The 23,192-nt window shown below is 38.1% G+C and overlaps 5 non-coding genes and 2 pseudogenes across 5 annotated transcripts; all 7 read right to left on the bottom strand.

The window, feature by feature from the left end:
* Positions 1-183: 183 nt before the first annotated feature.
* On the bottom strand, positions 184-241 carry LOC146785890 (U7 small nuclear RNA). Its single transcript, XR_014971316.1, has one exon. It is a non-coding gene; the product is annotated as a U7 small nuclear RNA (small nuclear RNA).
* A 2,633-nt stretch (positions 242-2,874) lies between these two features.
* Positions 2,875-2,932, bottom strand: LOC146785891 (U7 small nuclear RNA). The gene has a single exon (XR_014971318.1). It is a non-coding gene; the product is annotated as a U7 small nuclear RNA (small nuclear RNA).
* Positions 2,933-5,564: 2,632 nt separating this feature from the next.
* LOC146785892 (U7 small nuclear RNA) lies at positions 5,565-5,622 on the bottom strand. The gene has a single exon (XR_014971303.1). It is a non-coding gene; the product is annotated as a U7 small nuclear RNA (small nuclear RNA).
* Positions 5,623-8,250: 2,628 nt separating this feature from the next.
* On the bottom strand, positions 8,251-8,308 carry LOC146785893 (U7 small nuclear RNA). Its single transcript, XR_014971314.1, has one exon. It is a non-coding gene; the product is annotated as a U7 small nuclear RNA (small nuclear RNA).
* A 2,630-nt stretch (positions 8,309-10,938) lies between these two features.
* LOC146785894 (U7 small nuclear RNA) lies at positions 10,939-10,992 on the bottom strand (annotated as a pseudogene).
* A 3,294-nt stretch (positions 10,993-14,286) lies between these two features.
* LOC146785895 (U7 small nuclear RNA) lies at positions 14,287-14,340 on the bottom strand (annotated as a pseudogene).
* A 3,294-nt stretch (positions 14,341-17,634) lies between these two features.
* On the bottom strand, positions 17,635-17,692 carry LOC146785896 (U7 small nuclear RNA). The gene has a single exon (XR_014971304.1). It is a non-coding gene; the product is annotated as a U7 small nuclear RNA (small nuclear RNA).
* Positions 17,693-23,192: the final 5,500 nt, after the last annotated feature.

The following is a 23,192-nucleotide window of genomic DNA, read 5'->3' on the forward strand; positions in this document are numbered from 1 at the left end:
GTATAAATAGCTAAGTTGCAAAACAGGAGATCCATGAAGTGAAAGAAAAAACATACACGCACAATAATAACAACAAGAACAAAAACAAGACATACCTTATTAAAATAAATAAAAATATTTTAAAATATATAACTAAAAAGCATTTAGAACAAAGAACAACAAAATCTGTTATTAACAAATACAATGGGCTCCTCAATTAAGAGGAACCTGCTAAACAAATAGCAAAAAAGCTTAGTTATCTAACTAGCCACTTGTCAATCCTTTAACCGAATTCCAAGGATTTCCTATCACAATGATGGTGGCAATGCACTGATACTGCAATCATATGTAGGATCTCAAGAAATAATCTAGAATAGCCAACATCTGAGAAAAGCATTTGATTTGCCTAATTCTGGCCCGCCAGAGTATAGATAGATCACAAAAATGTACGAGACTTGCATATGCTAATTTAGAGAAAGGGCTACACCTCACAGCTAGAGTACCTTGAAGAGGATGTACAATGTTATTACTTGCAAGGTAGATGGCATGTTCTCTCTTCTAGCACTTTCTAGCAGTGGCTGCTCTTGCTCACCTTATTATTTCAAACTGGTAACACAAGTTTGAAAAAACTGTTCCTTCAAAATAGTGATAGCTATGTTATGTATCAGGCACTTGAGCATTTATTGTCACAGTACCAAATGATGATGTCAAGAGAATACAAGCAAGCAAAACATTGAAGGAAGAAATGGTAGTAAACTGTTATGTACCACTTTGTTTAGGAAGGATACTGCAATCTCTTTAAAAATGTATCTATTTCCAATTAACTGTCAACCCATGCACTTCAGTCTCTGTCTTGTACTGAAATTTATTTGTTCTACAACAGTCACTTTGTGTCGTTTGTTCCCTTTGTGAGCATATGTTACTCGCTTTGTTCCCTTGTAATCTTAATTTCTTGTTACTGTCTGCCATTGTTATTTGGAAAACCTTTCACTGATTTTGTTTCGTTCTCTATAATTAGCCAACTCCCAAAACAAGAATCATATCTTGTGATTAAAAACGTGTATATATACAATTATAACACTAGTAAATAAAAATTTACAACCAGACTAAAGAAAAATAAATCATTATAAACTAATGCAGATTGAACGTTTTTGATAATTGTACTCCAAACATAATTTATTTCTAAACAGATCAAAATAGTTCCTCGGTTTAGAGGAACCTGAAGGACAAGTTCCTACATACATGTCTAATAAACTATGCTATGCATTTTTGGGGGAAAGACCCTGCACTCATTTAAGAAATGTATCTCTTTTCCAGTTCACGTATTCCCATTTATGCCATCTCCGTCTTGTTGTCATCTTTATACCCTGTGATTCAGTCAATTACTTTGTCTCTTTATGTCCCTTTGCGAGAATTGGGCACTTGTTTGTTTATTTCTGAGGTGAATTGCTTGACTCTCACTGGTAACATTAGCCATAAATATTTTTCTTTTCTTTTCTTTTCTTTTCTGTTTAAATGAAAAAAATTTTAACGAAAAGGTTTTCAATAAAACAAAGAAAAAGAGTACATAAGACAACATGTTTACATCTGTTGAAAATTAGCATAAGAAAACAAAAAATAAGGTTAATTTTGTATATAAAGCCAATGCACGTCAAAAACTCACACAAAAATAACAAAAGACATAATCATGAATTAACAAATGAGGAAAAGCACTACATTAAGAAAAAACTGCTTTTCAAAATAACAAAAACCTTTGGAAATTATATAATTCATCTGCAACCATATAATCCAATTGCAGCGATCTCTCATCATTGTGATGCTGGCAATGAATAGATGCTGCAATCTGTAACTGGGCGGGAAGAACATCTGTAGAACAGTGACCGATCACTAAAAAAAAATAGTTTAATTGCTTCATGTCAATAGATTTTAGGAAGACATCACAGATGTTGCAGAATTCAATATGCTAATTTATAGAGAGAGGGGATGCCTTTTGAAAACAACTTTGAAGAGCAAGCGATCTGATATTACAGGTAAGTAAAATGGGATGGCCTCTATTACAAAGACATTTACTCCTGTACATATTCTTATTTCATAGGAGGATCAAAAAGGTGAAAATAGCATTTCCTAGGAAATACGAGAGCTCTGGAATAAAACTTGCAATTGGTCAAGACAGTCAGTTTGCCAATGCAAAGGCCACCAAGATTATATTATAAGAAAACCCAAAAGGAAGAAAAGGTAATAATCCACACTCTGCCACGTTCCTTTGGAAGGAGATTTGCCTTTCTACCATTCTCTCTGTTCACATTTACGCCAGTCTCTGTCTTTATCTCGACTTTACTCCTTCTGTATCAGTTAATCAATTCATCTCTCTAGCTCACTTTGATAGACTCTGGGGCATATTATCAAGGACGGTGTTAAAAATTATCACCGGTTTAGCGGCAGAAAACTGCAGCTAAAGCGGCGATAATGGGCTTGATAATATGCCCTTGAGAATTCCAATAGAAGTCCATGTTCTTGTGTTAACATGGGCTTCTATTTGAATTCTCCAGGGCATATTATCAAGCCCATTCCTGCCGCTAAACCGGCGATAACTTTAACGCCGTCCTTGATAATATGCCCCTTATTTATTTGGTCTGTTCACTTCTTATCATAGTTGGTTGACCTTTTCTCCTAATAGCAGTGGCTTTTATTAAAAAAAAAAACATCTTAACTATGTATAAATAGCTAAGTTGCAAAACAGGAAATCCATGAAGTGAAAGAAAACATACACGCACAATAATAACAACAAAAACAAAAACAAGACATACCTTAGTAAAATAAATAAAAATATTTTAAAATATATAACTAAAAAGCATTTAGAACAAAGAACAACAAAATCTGTTATTAACAAATACAATGGGCTCCTCAATTAATAGGAACCTGCTAAACAAATAGCAAAAAAGCTTAGTTATCTAACTAGCCACTTGTCAATCCTTTAACCGAATTCCAAGGATTTCCTATCACAATGATGGTGGCAATGCACTGATACTGCAATCATATGTAGGATCTCAAGAAATAATCTAGAATAGCCAACATCTGAGAAAAGCATTTGATTTGCCTAATTCTGGCCCGCCAGAGTATAGATAGATCACAAAAATGTACGAGACTTGCATATGCTAATTTAGAGAAAGGGCTACACCTCACAGCTAGAGTACCTTGAAGAGGATGTACAATGTTATTACTTGCAAGGTAGATGGCATGTTCTCTCTTCTAGCACTTTCTAGCAGTGGCTGCTCTTGCTCACCTTATTATTTCAAACTGGTAACACAATTTTGAAAAAACTGTTCCTTCAAAATAGTGATAGCTATGTTATGTATCAGGCACTTGAGCATTTATTGTCACAGTACCAAATGATGATGTCAAGAGAATACAAGCAAGCAAAACATTGAAGGAAGAAATGGTAGTAAACTGTTATGTACCACTTTGTTTAGGAAGGATACTGCAATCTCTTTAAAAATGTATCTATTTCCAATTAACTGTCAACCCATGCACTTCAGTCTCTGTCTTGTACTGAAATTTATTTGTTCTACAACAGTCACTTTGTGTCGTTTGTTCCCTTTGTGAGCATATGTTACTCGCTTTGTTCCCTTGTAATCTTAATTTCTTGTTACTGTCTGCCATTGTTATTTGGAAAACCTTTCACTGATTTTGTTTCGTTCTCTATAATTAGCCAACTCCCAAAACAAGAATCATATCTTGTGATTAAAAACGTGTATATATACAATTATAACACTAGTAAATAAAAATTTACAACCAGACTAAAGAAAAATAAATCATTATAAACTAATGCAGATTGAACGTTTTTGATAATTGTACTCCAAACATAATTTATTTCTAAACAGATCAAAATAGTTCCTCGGTTTAGAGGAACCTGAAGGACAAACTCCTACATACATGTCTAATAAACTATGCTATGCATTTTTGGGGGAAAGACCCTGCACTCATTTAAGAAATGTATCTCTTTTCCAGTTCACGTATTCCCATTTATGCCATCTCCGTCTTGTTGTCATCTTTACACCCTGTGATTCAGTCAATTACTTTGTCTCTTTATGTCCCTTTGCGAGAATTGGGCACTTGTTTGTTTATTTCTGAGGTGAATTGCTTGACTCTCACTGGTAACATTAGCCATAAATATTTTTCTTTTCTTTTCTTGAGTTTCTGTTTAAATGAAAAAAATTTTAACGAAAAGGTTTTCAATAAAACAAAGAAAAAGAGTACATAAGACAACATGTTTACATCTGTTGAAAATTAGCATAAGAAAACAAAAAATAAGGTTAATTTTGTATATAAAGCCAATGCACGTCAAAAACTCACACAAAAATAACAAAAGACATAATCATGAATTAACAAATGAGGAAAAGCACTACATTAAGAAAAAACTGCTTTTCAAAATAACAAAAACCTTTGGAAATTATATAATTCATCTGCAACCATATAATCCAATTGCAGCGATCTCTCATCATTGTGATGCTGGCAATGAATAGATGCTGCAATCTGTAACTGGGCGGGAAGAACATCTGTAGAACAGTGACCGATCACTAAAAAAAAATAGTTTAATTGCTTCATGTCAATAGATTTTAGGAAGACATCACAGATGTTGCAGAATTCAATATGCTAATTTATAGAGAGAGGGGATGCCTTTTGAAAACAACTTTGAAGAGCAAGCGATCTGATATTACAGGTAAGTAACATGGGATGGCCTCTATTACAAAGACATTTACTCCTGTACATATTCTTATTTCATAGGAGGATCAAAAAGGTGAAAATAGCATTTCCTAGGAAATACGAGAGCTCTGGAATAAAACTTGCAATTGGTCAGGACAGTCAGTTTGCCAATGCAAAGGCCACCAAGATTATATTATAAGAAAACCCAAAAGGAAGAAAAGGTAATAATCCACACTCTGCCACGTTCCTTTGGAAGGAGATTTGCCTTTCTACCATTCTCTCTGTTCACATTTACGCCAGTCTCTGTCTTTATCTCGACTTTACTCCTTCTGTATCAGTTAATCAATTCATCTCTCTAGCTCACTTTGATAGACTCTGGGGCATATTATCAAGGACGGTGTTAAAAATTATCACTGGTTTAGCGGCAGAAAACTGCAGCTAAAGCGGCGATAATGGGCTTGATAATATGCCCTTGAGAATTCCAATAGAAGTCCATGTTCTTGTGTTAACATGGGCTTCTATTTGAATTCTCCAGGGCATATTATCAAGCCCATTCCTGCCGCTAAACCGGCGATAACTTTAACGCCGTCCTTGATAATATGCCCCTTATTTATTTGGTCTGTTCACTTCTTATCATAGTTGGTTGACCTTTTCTCCTAATAGCAGTGGCTTTTATTAAAAAAAAAAACATCTTAACTATGTATAAATAGCTAAGTTGCAAAACAGTAGATCCATGAAGTGAAAGAAAACATACACGCACAATAATAACAACAAAAACAAAAACAAGACATACCTTAGTAAAATAAATAAAAATATTTTAAAATATATAACTAAAAAGCATTTAGAACAAAGAACAACAAAATCTGTCATTAACAAATACAATGGGCTCCTCAATTAAGAGGAACCTGCTAGACAAATTGCAAAAAAGCTAAAGTATCTAACTAGCCACTTGTCAATCCTTTAACCCAATTCCAAGGATTTCCTATCACAATGATGGTGGCAATGCACTGATACTGCAATCATATGTAGGATCTCAAGAAATAATCTAGAATAGCCAACATCTGAGAAAAGCATTTGATATGCCTAATTCTGGCCCGCCAGAGTATAGATAGATCATAAAAATGTACGAGACTTGCATATGCTAATTTAGAGAAAGAGGCTACACCTCAAAGCTAGAGTACCTCGAAGAGCATGTACAATGTTATTACTGGAAAGGTAGATGGCATGTTCTCTCTTCTAGCACTTTCTAGCAGTGGTTGCTCTTGCTCACCTTATTATTTCAAACTGGTAACAGAATTTTGAAAAAACTGTTCCTTCAAAAAAGTGATAGCTATGTTATGTTTCAGGCAATTGAGAATTTATTGTCACAGTACCAAATGATGATGTCAAGAGAATACAAGCAAGCTAAACATTGAAGGAAGAAATGGTAATAAACTGTTATGTACCACTTTGTTTAGGAAGGGTACTGCAATCTCTTTAAAAATGTATCTATTTCCAATTAACTGTCAACCCATGCACTTCAGTCTCTGTCTTGTACTGAAATGTATTTGTTCTACAACAGTCACTTTGTGTCATTTGTTCCCTTTGTGAGAATATGTTACTCGCTTTGTTCCCTTGTAATCTTAATTTCTTGTTACTGTCTGCCATTGTTATTTGGAAAACCTTTCACTTATTTTGTTTTGTTCTCTATAATTAGCCAACTCACAAAACAAGAATTATATCTTGTGGTTAAAAACGCGTATATATACAATTATAACACTAGTAAATAAAAAGTTACAACCAGACTAAAGAAAAATAAATCATTTTAAACTAATGCAGATTGAACGTTTTTGATAATTGTACTCCAAACATAATTTATTTCTAAACAGATCAAAATAGTTCCTTGGTTCAGAGGAACCTGAAGGACAAACTGCTACATACATGTCTAATAAACTATGCTATGCATTTTTGGGGGAGGGACCCTGCACTCAGTTAAGAAATGTATCTCTTTTCCAGTTCACGTATTCCCATTTTTGCCATCTCCGTCTTGTTTTCATCTTTACACTCTGTGATTCAGTCAATTACTTTGTCTCTTTATGTCCCTTTGCAAGAATTGGGCACTTGTTTGTTTATTTCTGAGGTGAATTGCTTGACTCTCACTGGTAACATTAGCCATAAACATTTTTATTTTATTAAGTTTCTGTTAAAATGAAAAAAATTTAAACGAAAAGGTTTTCAATAAAACAAAGAAAAAGAGTACATAAGACAACATGATTACATCTGTTGAAAATTAGCATAAGAAAAAAAAAACGGTTCATTATATACATAAAACCAATGCACGTCAAAAACTCACACAAAAATAAGAAAAGTCATAATCATGAATTACCAAATGAGATAAAGCACTACATTAAGAAAAACTGCTTTTCAAAATAACAAAGACCTGTGGAAATTATATAATTCACCTGCAACCATATAATCCAATTGCAGCGATCTCTCATCATTGTGATGCTGGCAATGAATAGTTGCTGCAATCTGTAACTGGGCGTGAAGAACATCTGTAGAACAGTGACCGATCACTAAAAAAAGAATTGTTTAATTGCTTCAGGTCAATAGATTTTAGGAAGACATCACAGATGTTGCAGAATTCAATATGCTAATTTATAGAGAGAGGGGATGCCTTTTGAAAACAACTTTGAAGAGCAAGCGATCTGATATTACAGGTAAGTAACATGGGATGGCCTCTATTACAAAGACATTTACTCCTGTACATATTCTTATTTCATAGGAGGATCAAAAAGGTGAACATAGCATTTCCTAGGAAATACGAGAGCTCTGGAATAAAACTTGCAATTGGTCAAGACAGTCAGTTTGCCAATGCAAAGGCCACCAAGATTATGTTGTAAGAAAACCCAAAAGGAAGAAAAGGTAATAATCCACACTCTGCCACGTTCCTTTGGAAGGAGATTTGCCTTTTTACCATTCTCTCTGTTCACATTTTCGCCAGTCTCTGTCTTTATCTCGACTTTACTCCTTCTGTATCAGTTAATCAATTCATCTCTCTAGCTCACTTTGATAGACTCTGGGGCATATTATCAAGGACGGTGTTAAAAATTATCACCGGTTTAGCGGCAGAAAACTGCAGCTAAAGTGGCGATAATGGGCTTGATAATATGCCCTTGAGAATTCCAATAGAAGTCCATGTTCTTGTGTTAACATGGGCTTCTATTGGAATTCTCCAGGGCATATTATCAAGCCCATTGCTGCCGCTAAACCGGCGATAACTTTAATGCCGTCCTTGATAATATGCCCCTTATTTATTTGGTCTGTTCACTTCTTATCATAGTTGGTTGACCTTTTCTCCTAATAGCAGTGTCTTTTATTAAAAAACAAAAACATCTTAACTATGTATAAATAGCTAAGTTGCAAAACCGGAGATCCATGAAGTAAAAGAAAAAACATACACGCACAATGATAACAACAAGAAAAAAAACAAGACATACCTTAGTAAAATAAATAAAAATATTTTAAAATATATAACTAAAAAGCATTTAAAACAAAGAACAACAAAATCTGTTATTAACAAATACAATGGGCTCCTCAATTAAGAGGAACCTAATAGACAAATTGCAAAAAAGCTTAGTTATCTAACTAGCCACTTGTCAATCCTATAACCAAATTCCAAGAATTTCCTATCACTATGATGGTGGCAATGAATTGATACTGCAATCATATGTAGGATCTCAAGAAATAATCTAGAATAGCCAACATCTGAGAAAAGCATTTGATTTGCCTAATTCTGGCCCGCCAGAGTATAGATAGATCACAAAAATGTACGAGACTTGCATATGCTAATTTAGAGAAAGAGGCTACACCTCACAGCTAGAGTACCTCGAAGAGGATGTACAATGTTATTACTGGCAAGGTAGATGGCATGTTCTCTCTTCTAGCACTTTCTAGCAGTGGCTGCTCTTGCTCACCTTATTATTTCAAACTGGTAACAGAATTTTGAAAAAACTGTTCCTTCAAAATAGTGATAGCTATGTTATGTATCAGGCACTTGAGCATTTATTGTCACAGTACCAAATGATGATGTCAAGAGAATACAAGCAAGCTAAACATTGAAGGGCGAAATGGTAATAAACTGTTATGTACCACTTTGTTTAGGAAGGATACTGCAATCTCTTTAAAAATGTACCTATTTCCAATTAACTGTCAACCCATGCACTTCAGTCTCTGTCTTGTACTGAAATGTATTTGTTCTACAACAGTCACTTTGTGTCGTTTGTTCCCTTTGTGAGAATGTTACTCGCTTTGTTCCCTTGTAATCTTAATTTCTTGTTACTGTCTGCCATTGTTATTTGGAAAACCTTTCACTGATTTTGTTTCGTTCTCTATAATTAGCCAACTCACAAAACAAGAATCATATCTTGTGATTAAAAACGCGTGTATATACAATTATAACACTAGTAAATAAAAAGTTACAACCAGACTAAAGAAAAATAAATCATTATAAACTAATGCAGATTGAACGTTTTTGATAATTGTACTCCAAACATAATTTATTTCTAAACAGATCAAAATAGTTCCTCGATTAGAGGAACCTGAAGGACAAACTGCTACATACATGTCTAATAAACTATGCTATGCATTTTTGGGGGAAAGACCCTGCACTCAGTTAAGAAATGTATCTCTTTTCCAGTTCACGTATTCCAATTTTTGCCATCTCCGTCTTGTTGTCATCTTTACACCCTGTGATTCAGTCAATTACTTTGTCTCTTTATGTCCCTTTGCGAGAATTGGGCACTTGTTTGTTTATTTCTGAGGTGAATTGCTTGACTCTCACTGGTAACATTAGCCATAAACATTTTTATTTTATTTTCTTGAGTTTCTGTTAAAATGAAAAAAATTTAAATGAAAAGTTTTCAATAAAACAAAGAAAAAGAGTACATAAGACAACATGTTTACATCTGTTGAAAATTAGCATAAGAAAACAAAAAAAAAGGTTCATTTTGTATATAAACCAATGCACATCAAAAACTAACACAAAAATAACAAAAGACATAATCATGAATTAACAAATGAGATAAAGTACTACATTAAGAAAAAACAGCTTTTCATATTAACAGAGACCTGTGGAAATTATATAATTCATCTGCAACCATATAATCCAATTGCAGCTATCTCTCATCATTGTGATGCTGGCAATGAATAGATGCTGCAATCTGTAACTGGGCATGAAGAACATCTGTAGAACAGTGACCGATCACTAAAAAAAAATAGTTTAATTGCTTCATGTCAATAGATTTTAGGAAGACATCACAGATGTTGCAGAATTCAATATGCTAATTTATAGAGAGAGGGGATGCCTTTTGAAAACAACTTTGAAGAGCAAGCGATCTGATATTACAGGTAAGTAACATGGGATGGCCTCTATTACAAAGACATTTACTCCTGTACATATTCTTATTTCATAGGAGGATCAAAAAGGTGAAAATAGCATTTCCTAGGAAATACGAGAGCTCTGGAATAAAACTTGCAATTGGTCAAGACAGTCAGTTTGCCAATGCAAAGGCCACCAAGAATATGTTATGAGAAAACCCAAAAGGAAGAAAAGGTAATAATCCACACTCTGCCACGTTCCTTTGGAAGGAGATTTGCCTTTCTACCATTCTCTCTGTTCACATTTACGCCAGTCTCTGTCTTTATCTCGACTTTACTCCTTCTGTATCAGTTAATCAATTCATCTCTCTAGCTCACTTTGATAGACTCTGGGGCATATTATCAAGGACGGTGTTAAAAATTATCACCGGTTTAGCGGCAGAAAACTGCAGCTAAAGCGGCGATAATGGGCTTGATAATATGCCCTTGAGAATTCCAATAGAAGTCCATGTTCTTGTGTTAACATGGGCTTCTATTGGAATTCTCCAGGGCATATTATCAAGCCCATTCCTGCCGCTAAACCGGCGATAACTTTAACGCCGTCCTTGATAATATGCCCCTTATTTATTTGGTCTGTTCACTTCTTATCATAGTTGGTTGACCTTTTCTCCTAATAGCAGTGGCTTTTATTAAAAAAATAAATATCTTAACTATGTATAAATAGCTAAGTTGCAAAACAGGAGATCCATGAAGTGAAAGAAAAAACATACACGCACGATAATAACAACAAGAACAAAAACAAGACATACCTTAGTAAAATAAATACAAATATTTTAAAATATATAACTAAAAAGCATTTAGAACAAAGAACAAGAAAATCTGTCATTAACAAATACAATGGGCTCCTCAATTAAGAGGAACCTGCTAGACAAATTGCAAAAAAAAAAGCTTAGTTATCTAACTATCCACTTGTCAATCCTTTAACCCAATTCTAAGGATTTCCTATCACAATGATGGTGGCAATGCACTGATACTGCAATCATATGTAGGATCTCAAGAAATAATCTAGAATACCCAACATCTGAGAAAAGCATTTGATTTGCCTAATTCTGGCCTGCCAGAGTATAGATAGATCACAAAAATGTACGAGACTTGCATATGATAATTTAGAGAAAGAGGCTACACCTCACAGCTAGAGTACCTCGAAGAGGATGTACAATGTTATTACTGGCAAGGTAGATGGCATGTTCTCTCTTCTAGCACTTTCTAGCAGTGGCTGCTCTTGCTCACCTTATTATTTCAAACTGGTAACAGAATTCTGAAAAAACTGTTCCTTCAAAATAGTGATAGCTATGTTATGTTTCAGGCAATTGAGCATTTATTGTCACAGTACCAAATGATGATGTCAGGAGAATACAAGCAAGCTAAACATTGAAGGAAGAAATGGTAGTAAACTGTTATGTACCACTTTGTTTAGGAAGTATACTGCAATCTCTTTAAAAATGTATCTATTTCCAATTAACTGTCAACCCATGCACTTCAGTCTCTGTCTTGTACTGAAATGTATTTGTTCTACAACAGTCACTTTGTGTCATTTATTCCCTTTGTGAGAATATGTTACTCGCTTTGTTCCCTTGTAATCTTAATTTCTTGTTACTGTCTGCCATTGTTATTTGGAAAACCTTTCACTTATTTTGTTTAGTTCTCTATAATTAGCCAACTCACAGAACAAGAATTATATATTGTGATTAAAAAGGCGTATATATACAATTATAACACTAGTAAATAAAAAGTTACAACCAGACTAAAGAAAAATAAATCATTTTAAACTAATGCAGATTGAACGTTTTTGAAAATTGTACTCCAAACATAATTTATTTCTAAACAGATCAAAATAGTTCCTCGGTTTAGAGGAACCTGAAGGACAAACTGCTACATACATGTCTAATAAACTATGCTATGCATTTTTTGGGGAAAGACCCTGCACTCAGTTAAGAAATGTATCTCTTTTACAGTTCACGTATTCCCATTTTTGCCATCTCCGTCTTGTTGTCATCTTTACACCCTGTGATTCAGTCAATTACTTTGTCTCTTTATGTCCCTTTGCAAGAATTGGGCACCTGTTTGTTTATTTCTGAGCTGAATTGCTTGACTCTCACTGGTAACATTAGCCATAAACATTTTTATTTTATTTACTTGAGTTTCTGTTAAAATGAAAAAAAAATTAACGAAAAGGTTTTCAATAAAACAAAGAAAAAGAGTACATAAGACAACATGTTTACATCTGTTGAAAATTAGCATAAGAAAACAAAAAAAGAAGGTTCATTTTGTATATAAAGCCAATGCACATCAAAAACTCACACACAAACTAACAAAAGACATAATCATGAATTAGCAAATGAGATAAAGCACTACATTAAGAAAAAACTGCTTTTCAAAATAACAAAGACCTGTGAAAATTACATAATTTATCTGCAACCATATAATCCAATTGCAGCGATCTCTCATCATTGTGATGCTGGCAATGAATAGATGCTGCAATCTGTAACTGGGAGTGAAGAACATCTGTAGAACAGTGACCAATCACTAAAAAAAAATAGTTTAATTGCGTCATGTCAATAGATTTTAGGAAGACATCACAGATGTTGCAGAATTCAATATGCTAATTTATAGAGAGAGGGGATGCCTTTTGAAAACAACTTTGAAGAGCAAGCGATCTGATATTACAGGTAAGTAACAAGGGATGGCCTCTATTACAAAGACAAATGTACATATTCTTATTTCATAGGAGGATCAAAGAGGTGAAAATAGCATTTCCTAGGAAATATGAGAGCTCTGGAATAAAACTTGCAATTGGTCAAGACAGTCAGTTTGCCAATGCAAAGGCCACCAAGATTATGTTATAAGAAAACCCAAAAGGAAGAAAAGGTAATAATCCACACTCTGCCACGTTCCTTTGGAAGGAGATTTGCCTTTCTACCATTCTCTCTGTTCACATTTACGCCAGTCTCTGTCTTTATCTCGACTTTACTCCTTCTGTATCAGTTAATCAATTCATCTCTCTAGCTCACTTTGAGAGACTCTGGGGCATATTATCAAGGATGGTGTTGAAAATTATCACCGGTTTAGCGGCAGAAAACTGCAGCTAAAGCGGCGATAATGGGCGTGATAATATGCCCTTGAGAATTCCAATAGAAGTCCATGGGGCAGATTTATGAGGCCCGTTTCGCCATCGGAACGTCACTTTTTGTGACGTTCCGTGGCGCAGAAGCCTGCGTGATATTTATCAGGCAGCACTGAGCCACTTTTTTTGGCTTAATGCTGCCTCATAAATATCAGTCCCTTTAACGCAGTGTTCTGTGTTAAAGGGGCGTGCAATGGTTGTTGCTGGGGGCGTTCCCAGCAACATCCATTGCCTTTTGACACTGCCCCAGATTTACGAGAAATCGTAAATCTGAGGCAGTGCCAAAAGCTTCCGCCTCCCCAGTGGAGGTGTAAGGGAGGCGCAACGGGGAGAAATATCTTTATTTCTCCTCGTTTTTCCTTTTTCTATATGTGCTGCATTCTGCAGCACCCATACAAAGAGGAAAAACCTCTTGTGATTAGTTTTGTACAGAAAGGTTTCCCTTCCTGTACAAAAATATTCATCTCCGCAACGCAGGCATCCTTGCACCATGGTGCAGAGGTGCCTGCGTTGGCGCAGGCAGCCCATTGTGCGCCGGCGCAGGGAAAAAGGACAGGAATGCGCCGCATTTTATAGATACGGCGCATCCCTGCCCTTTTCTTCTGCCGTAGGGAAGCGCAGCAGGAAGGCCTGCTGCGCTTCCCTACGGCAAAACCTCATAAATCTGCCCCCTAGTTCTTGTGTTAACATGGGCTTCTATTTGAATTCTCCAGGGCATATTATCAAGCCCATTCCTGCCGCTAAACCGGCGATAACTTTAACGCCGTCCTTGATAATATGCCCCTTATTTATTTGGTCTGTTCACTTCTTATCATAGTTGGTTGACCTTTTCTCCTAATAGCAGTGGCTTTTATTAAAAAAAAAAATATCTTATCTATGTATAAATAGCTAAGTTGCAAAACAGGAGATCCATGAAGTGAAAGAAAAAACATACACGCACAATAATAACAACAAGAACAAAAACAAGACATACCTTAGTAAAATAAATAAAAATATTTTAAAATATATAACTAATAAGCATTTAGAACAAAGAAAAACAAAATCTGTTATTAACAAATACAATAGGCTCCTCAATTAAGAGGAACCTTCTAGACAAATTGCAAAAAAAAAAGCTTAGTTATCTAACTATCCACTTGTCAATCCTTTAACCCAATTCTAAGGATTTCCTATCACAATGATGGTGGCAATGCACTGATACTGCAATCATATCTAGGATCTCAAGAAATAATCTAGAATACCCAACATCTGAGAAAAGCATTTGATTTGCCTAATTCTGGCCTGCCAGAGTATAGATAGATCACAAAAATGTACGAGACTTGCATATGCTAATTTAGAGAAAGAGGCTACACCTCACAGCTAGAGTACCTCGAAGAGGATGTACAATGTTATTACTGGCAAGGTAGATGGCATGTTCTCTCTTCTAGCACTTTCTTGCAGTGGCTGCTCTTGCTCTCCTTATTATTTCAAACTGGTAACAGAATTTTGAAAAAACTGTTCCTTCAAAATAGTGATAGCTATGTTATGTTTCAGGCAATTGAGCATTTATTGTCACAGTACCAAATGATGATGTCAGGAGAATACAAGCAAGCTAAACATTGAAGGAAGAAATGGTAGTAAACTGTTATGTACCACTTTGTTTAGGAAGTATACTGCAATCTCTTTAAAAATGTATCTATTTCCAATTAACTGTCAACCCATGCACTTCAGTCTCTGTCTTGTACTGAAATGTATTTGTTCTACAACAGTCACTTTGTGTCATTTATTCCCTTTGTGAGAATATGTTACTCGCTTTGTTCCCTTGTAATCTTAATTTCTTGTTACTGTCTGCCATTGTTATTTGGAAAAACTTTCACTTATTTTGTTTAGTTCTCTATAATTAGCCAACTCACAAAACAAGAATTATATCTTGTGATTAAAAAGGCGTATATATACAATTATAACACTAGTAAATAAAAAGTTACTACCAGACTAAAGAAAAATATATCATTTTAAACTAATGCAGATTGAACGTTTTTGATAATTGTACTCCAAACATAATTTGTTTCTAAACAGATCAAAATAGTTCCTCGGTTTAGAGGAACCTGAAGGACAAACTGCTACATACATGTCTAATAAACTATGCTATGCATTTTTTGGGGAAAGACCCTGCACTCAGTTAAGAAATGTATCTCTTTTCCAGTTCATGTATTCCCATTTTTGCCATCTCCGTCTTGTTGTCATCTTTACACCCTGTGATTCAGTCAATTGCTTTGTCTCTTTATGTCCCTTTGCGAGAATTGGGCACTTGTTTGTTTATTTCTGAGCTGAATTGCTTGACTCTCACTCGTAACATTAGCCATAAACATTTTTATTTTATTTACTTGAGTTTCTGTTAAAATGAAAAAAAAATTAACGAAAAGGTTTTCAATAAAACAAAGAAAAAGAGTACATAAGACAACATGTTTACATCTGTTGAAAATTAGCATAAGAAAACAAAAAAAAGGTTCATTTTGTATATAAAGCCAATGCACATCAAAAACTCACACACAAACTAACAAAAGACATAATCATGAATTAGCAAATGAGATAAAGCACTACATTAAGAAAAAACTGCTTTTCAAAATAACAAAGACCTGTGAAAATTACATAATTTATCTGCAACCATATAATCCAATTGCAGCGATCTCTCATCATTGTGATGCTGGCAATGAATAGATGCTGCAATCTGTAACTGGGAGTGAAGGACATCTGTAGAACAGTGACCAATCACTAAAAAAAAATAGTTTAATTGCTTCATGTCAATAGATTTTAGGAAGACATCACAGATGTTGCAGAATTCAATATGCTAATTTATAGAGAGAGGGGATGTCTTTTGAAAACAACTTTGAAGAGCAAGCGATCTGATATTACAGGTAAGTAACAAGGGATGGCCTCTATTACAAAGACAAATGTACATATTGTTATTTCATAGGAGGATCAAAAAGGTGAAAATAGCATTTCCTAGGAAATATGAGAGCTCTGGAATAAAACTTGCAATTGGTCAAGACAGTCAGTTTGCCAATGCAAAGGCCACCAAGATTATGTTATAAGAAAACCCAAAAGGAACAAAAGGTAATAATCCACACTCTGCCACGTTCCTTTGGAAGGAGATTTGCCTTTCTACCATTCTCTCTGTTCACATTTACGCCAGTCTCTGTCTTTATCTCGACTTTACTCCTTCTGTATCAGTTAATCAATTCATCTCTCTAGCTCACTTTGAGAGACTCTGGGGCATATTATCAAGGACGGTGTTAAAAATTATCACCGGTTTAGCGGCAGAAAACTGCAGCTAAAGCGGCGATAATGGGCGTGATAATATGCCCTTGAGAATTCCAATAGAAGTCCATGGGGCAGATTTATGAGGCCCGTTGCGCCATCGGACCGTCATTTTTTGTGACGTTCCGTGGCGCAGAAGCCTGCGTGATATTTATCAGGCAGCACTGAGCCACTTTTTTTGGCTTAATGCTGCCTCATAAATATCAGTCCCTTTAACGCAGTGTTCTGCGTTAAAGGGGCGTGCAATTGGTGTTGCTGGGGGCGTTCCCAGCAACATCCATGGCCTTTTGACACTGCCCCAGATTTATGAGAAATCGTAAATCTGAGGCAGTGCCAAAAGCTTCCGCCTCCCCAGTGGAGGCGTAAGGGAGGCGCAACGGGGAGCAATATCTTTATTTCTCCTCGTTTTTCCTTTTTCTATGTGTGCTGCATTCTGCAGCACCCATACAAAGAGGAAAAACCTCTTGTGATTAGTTTTGTACAGAAAGGTTTCCCTTCCTGTACAAAAATATTCATCTCCGCAACGCAGGCATCCTTGCACCATGGTGCAGAGGTGCCTGCGATGGCGCAGGCAGCCCATTGTGCGCCGGCGCAGGGAAAAAGGACAGGAATGCGCCGCATTTTATAGATACGGCGCATCCCTGCCCTTTTCTTCTGCCGTAGGGAAGCGCAGCAGGAAGGCCTGCTGCGCTTCCCTACGGCAAAACCTCATAAATCTGCCCCCTAGTTCTTGTGTTAACATGGGCTTCTATTGGAATTCTCCAGGGCATATTATCAAGCCCATTCCTGCCGCTAAACCGGCGATAACTTTAACGCCGTCCTTGATAATATGCCCCTTATTTATTTGGTCTGTTCACTTGTTATCATAGTTGGTTGACCTTTTCTCCTAATAGCAGTGGCTTTTATTAAAAAAAAAAAGATATCTTAACTATGTCTAAATAGCTAAGTTGCAAAACAGGAGATCCATGAAGTGAAAGAAAAAACATACACGCACAATAATAACAACAAGGACAAAATCAAGGCATACCTTAGTAAAATAAATAAAAATATTTTAAAAGATATAATTAAAAATCATTTAGAACAAATAACAACAAAATCTGTTATTAACAAATACAATGGGCTCCTCAATTAGGAGGAACCTGCTAGACAAATTGCAAAAAAGCTAAAGTATCTAACTAGCCACTTGTCAATCCTTTAACCCAATTCCAAGGATTTCCTATCACAATGATGGTGGCAATGCACTGATACTGCAATCATATGTAGGATCTCAAGAAATATTCTAGAATAGCCAACATCTGAGAAAAGTATTTGATTTGCCTAAATCTGGTCCGCCAGAGTATAGATAGATCATAAAAATGTGCGAGACTTGCATATGCTAATTTAGAGAAAGAGGCTACACCTCAAAGCTAGAGTACCTCGAAGAGGATGTACAATGTTATTACTGGCAAGGTAGATGGCATGTTCTCTCTTCTAGCACTTTCTAGCAGTGGCTGCTCTTGCTCACCTTATTATTTCAAACTGGTAACAGAATTTTGAAAAAACTGTTCCTTCAAAATAGTGATAGCTATGTAATGTATCAGGCAATTGAGCATTTATTGTCACAGTACCAAATGATGATGTCAAGAGAATACAAGCGAGCTAAGCATTGAAGGAAGTAATGGTAATAAGCTGTTATGTACCACTTTGTTTTAGGAAGGATCCTGCAATCTCTTTTAAAAAGTATCTATTTCCTATTAACTGTGAACCGATGCACTTCAGTCTCTGTCTTGTACTGAAATGTGTTTGTTCTACAACAGTCACTTTGTGTCGTTTGTTCCCTTTGTGAGAATATGTTTCTCGCTTTGTTCCCTTGTAATCTTAATTTCTTGTTCCTGTCTGCCATTGTTATTTGGAAAACCTTTCACTTATTTTGTTTGGTTCTCTATAATTAGCCAACTCACAATACAAGAATTATATTTTGTGATTAAAAACGCGTATATATACAATTATAACACTAGTAAATAAAAAGTTACAACCAAACTAAAGAAAAATAAGTCATTTTAAACTAATGCAGATTGAACGTTTTTGATAATTGTACTCCAAACATAATTTATTTCTAAACAGATCAAAATAGGTCCTCGGTTTAGAGGAACCTGAAGGACAAACTGCTACATACATGTCTAATAAACTATGCTATGCATTTTTGGGGGAAAGACCCTGCACTCAGTTAAGAAATGTATCTCTTTTCCAGTTCACGTGTTCCCATTTTTGCCATCTCCGTCTTGTTGTCATCTTTACACCCTGTGATTCAGTCAATTACTTTGTCTCTTTATGTCCCTTTGCGAGAATTGGGCACTTGTTTGTTTATTTCTGAGGTGAATTGCTTGACTCTCACTGGTAACATTAGCCATAAACATTTTTCTTTTCTTTTCTTGAGTTTCTGTTAAAATGAAAAAAATTTAAATGAAAAGTTTTCAATAAAACAAAGAAAAAGAGTGCATAAGACAACATGTTTACATCTGTTGAAAATTAGCATAAGAAAACAAAAAATAAGGTTCATTTTGTATATAAAGCCAATGCACGTCAAAAACTCACACAAAGATAACAAAAGACATAATCATGAATTAACAAATGAGATAAAGCACTACATTAAGAAAAAACTGCTTTTCAAAATAACAAAGAACTGTGGAAATTATATAATTCACCTGCAACCATATAATCCAATTGCAGCGATTTCTCATCATTGTGATCCTGGCAATGAATAGTTGCTGCAATCTGTAACTGCGTTACAACAAACAAATGATGGACGGAATGCTGACAATGCAGACATTCTCCCCCAGTCAAGAGATCTGGGTTAAATCCATCGTTCTTTTGCCCACTACACCACCCCAGTTTGGACATGGCCATATGCAAATCAGTCTTGACCCTGTGCCTCATGGGAACAGTCCAGCCCGAACTGCCAAGCCATGTCTTCCCTGGACCGGAATCAAGCATCCTAGGACCGGTTTCTGGCTATCAGCCGTCATCAGCCAGGATAGCTTGTCTCCAGTGGCGTAGTGAGCACGGGTCCCACGTCTGGGAATACCCATCCCACTTAGGGCGAAAAGCGTTACAACAAACAAATGATGGACGGAATGCTGACAATGCAGACATTCTCCCCCAGTCAAGAGATCTGGGTTAAATCCATCGTTCTTTTGCCCACTACACCACCCCAGTTTGGACATGGCCATATGCAAATCAGTCTTGACCCTGTGCCTCATGGGAACAGTCCAGCCCGAACTGCCAAGCCATGTCTTCCCTGGACCGGAATCAAGCATCCTAGGACCGGTTTCTGTCTATCAGCCGTCATCAGCCAGGATAGCTTGACTCCAGTGGCGTAGTGAGCACGGGTCCCACGTCTGGGAATACCCATCCCACTTAGGGCAAAAAGCGTTACAACAAACAAATGATGGACGGAATGCTGACAATGCAGACATTCTCCCCCAGTCAAGAGATCTGGGTTAAATCCATCGTTCTTTTGCCCACTACACCACCCCAGTTTGGACATGGCCATATGCAAATCAGTCTTGACCCTGTGCCTCATGGGAACAGTCCAGCCCGAACTGCCAAGCCATGTCTTCCCTGGACCGGAATCAAGCATCCTAGTACCGGTTTCTGGCTATCAGCCGTCATCAGCCAGGATAGCTTGACTCCAGTGGCGTAGTGAGCACGGGTCCCACTTCTAGTTATACCCATCCCACTTAGGGCGAAAAGCGTTACAACAAACAAATGATGGACGGAATGCTGACAATGCAGACATTCTCCCCCAGTCAAGAGATCTGGGTTAAATCCATCGTTCTTTTGCCCACTACACCACCCCAGTTTGGACATGGCCAGATGCAAATCAGTCTTGACCCTGTGCCTCATGGGAACAGTCCAGCCCGAACTGCCAAGCCATGTCTTCCCTGGACCGGAATCAAGCATCCTAGGACCGGTTTCTGGCTATCAGCCGTCATCAGCCAGGATAGCTTGACTCCAGTGGCGTAGTGAGCACGGGTCCCACGTCTGGGAATACCCATCCCACTTAGGGCGAAAAGCGTTACAACAAACAAATGATGGACGGAATGCTGACAATGCAGACATTCTCCCCCAGTAAAGAGATCTGGGTTAAATCCATCGTTCTTTTGCCCACTACACCACCCCAGTTGGGACATGGCCATATGCAAATCAGTCTTGACCCTGTGCCTCATGGGAACAGTCCAGCCTGAACTGCCAAGCCATGTCTTCCCTGGACCGGATTCAAGCATCCTAGGACCGGTTTCTGGCTATCAGCCGTCATCAGCCAGGATAGCTTGACTCCAGTGGCGTAGTGAGCACGGGTCCCACGTCTGGGAATACCCATCCCACTTAGGGCGAAAAGCGTTACAACAAACAAATGATGGACGGAATGCTGACAATGCAGACATTCTCCCCCAGTCAAGAGATCTGGGTTAAATCCATCGTTCTTTTGCCCACTACACCACCCCAGTTTGGACATGGCCATATGCAAATCAGTCTTGACCCTGTGCCTCATGGGAACAGTCCAGCCCGAACTGCCAAGCCATGTCTTCCCTGGACCGGAATCAAGCATCCTAGGACCGGTTTTTGGCTATCAGCCGTCATCAGCCAGGATAGCTTGACTCCAGTGGCGTAGTGAGCACGGGTCCCACGTCTGGGAATACCCATCCCACTTAGGGCGAAAAGCGTTACAACAAACAAATGATGGACGGAATGCTGACAATGCAGACATTCTGCCCCAGTCAAGAGATCTGGGTTAAATCCATCGTTCTTTTGCCCACTACACCACCCCAGTTTGGACATGGCCATATGCAAATCAGTCTTGACCCTGTGCCTCATGGGAACAGTCCAGCCCGAACTGCCAAGCCATGTCTTCCCTGGACCGGAATCAAGCATCCTAGGACCGGTTTCTGGCTATCAGCTGTCATCAGCCAGGATAGCTTGACTCCAGTGGCGTAGTGAGCACGGGTCCCACGTCTGGGAATACCCATCCCACTTAGGGCGAAAAGCGTTACAACAAACAAATGATGGACGGAATGCTGACAATGCAGACATTCTCCCCCAGTCAAGAGATCTGGGTTAAATCCATCGTTCTTTTGCCCATTACACCACCCCAGTTTGGACATGGCCATATGCAAATCAGTCTTGACCCTGTGCCTCATGGGAACAGTCCAGCCCGAACTGCCAAGCCATGTCTTCCCTGGACCGGAATCAAGCATCCTAGGACCGGTTTCTGGCTCTCAGCCGTCATCAGCCAGGATAGCTTGACTCCAGTGGCGTAGTGAGCACGGGTCCCACGTCTGGGAATACCCATCCCACTTAGGGCGAAAAGCGTTACAACAAACAAATGATGGACGGAATGCTGACAATGCAGACATTCTCCCACAGTCAAGAGATCTGGGTTAAATCCATCGTTCTTTTGCCAACTACACCACCCCAGTTTGGACATGGCCATATGCAAATCAGTCTTGACCCTGTGCCTCATGGGAACAGTCCAGCCCGAACTGCCAAGCCATGTCTTCCCTGGACCGGAATCAAGCATCCTAGGACCGGTTTCTGGCTATCAGCCGTCATCAGCCAGGATAGCTTGACTCCAGTGGCGTAGTGAGCACGGGTCCCACGTCTGGGAATACCCATCCCACTTAGGGCGAAAAGCGTTACAACAAACAAATGATGGACGGAATGCTGACAATGCAGACATTCTCCCCCAGTCAAGAGATCTGGGTTAAATCCATCGTTCTTTTGCCCACTACACCACCCCAGTTTGGACATGGCCATATGCAAATCAGTCTTGACCCTGTGCCTCATGGGAACAGTCCAGCCCGAACTGCCAAGCCATGTCTTCCCTGGACCGGAATCAAGCATCCTAGTACCGGTTTCTGGCTATCAGCCGTCATCAGCCAGGATAGCTTGACTCCAGTGGCGTAGTGAGCACGGGTCCCACTTCTGGGAATACCCATCCCACTTAGGGCGAAAAGCGTTACAACAAACAAATGATGGACGGAATGCTGACAATGCAGACATTCTCCCCCAGTCAAGAGATCTGGGTTAAATCCATCGTTCTTTTGCCCACTACAGGTCCAGGGAAGACATGGCCAGATGCAAATCAGTCTTGACCCTGTGCCTCATGGGAACAGTCCAGCCCGAACTGCCAAGCCATGTCTTCCCTGGACCGGAATCAAGCATCCTAGGACCGGTTTCTGGCTATCAGCCGTCATCAGCCAGGATAGCTTGACTCCAGTGGCGTAGTGAGCACGGGTCCCACGTCTGGGAATACCCATCCCACTTAGGGCGAAAAGCGTTACAACAAACAAATGATGGACGGAATGCTGACAATGCAGACATTCTCCCCCAGTAAAGAGATCTGGGTTAAATCCATCGTTCTTTTGCCCACTACACCACCCCAGTTGGGAGATGGCCATATGCAAATCAGTCTTGACCCTGTGCCTCATGGGAACAGTCCAGCCTGAACTGCCAAGCCATGTCTTCCCTGGACCGGAATCAAGCATCCTAGGACCGGTTTCTGGCTATCAGCCGTCATCAGCCAGGATAGCTTGACTCCAGTGGCGTAGTGAGCACGGGTCCCACGTCTGGGAATACCCATCCCACTTAGGGCGAAAAGCGTTACAACAAACAAATGATGGACGGAATGCTGACA

Source organism: Triturus cristatus, chromosome 11 (genome assembly GCF_964204655.1).
Source record: "Triturus cristatus chromosome 11, aTriCri1.1, whole genome shotgun sequence".
In the NCBI taxonomy this organism is placed as follows: Eukaryota; Metazoa; Chordata; class Amphibia; order Caudata; family Salamandridae; genus Triturus; species Triturus cristatus.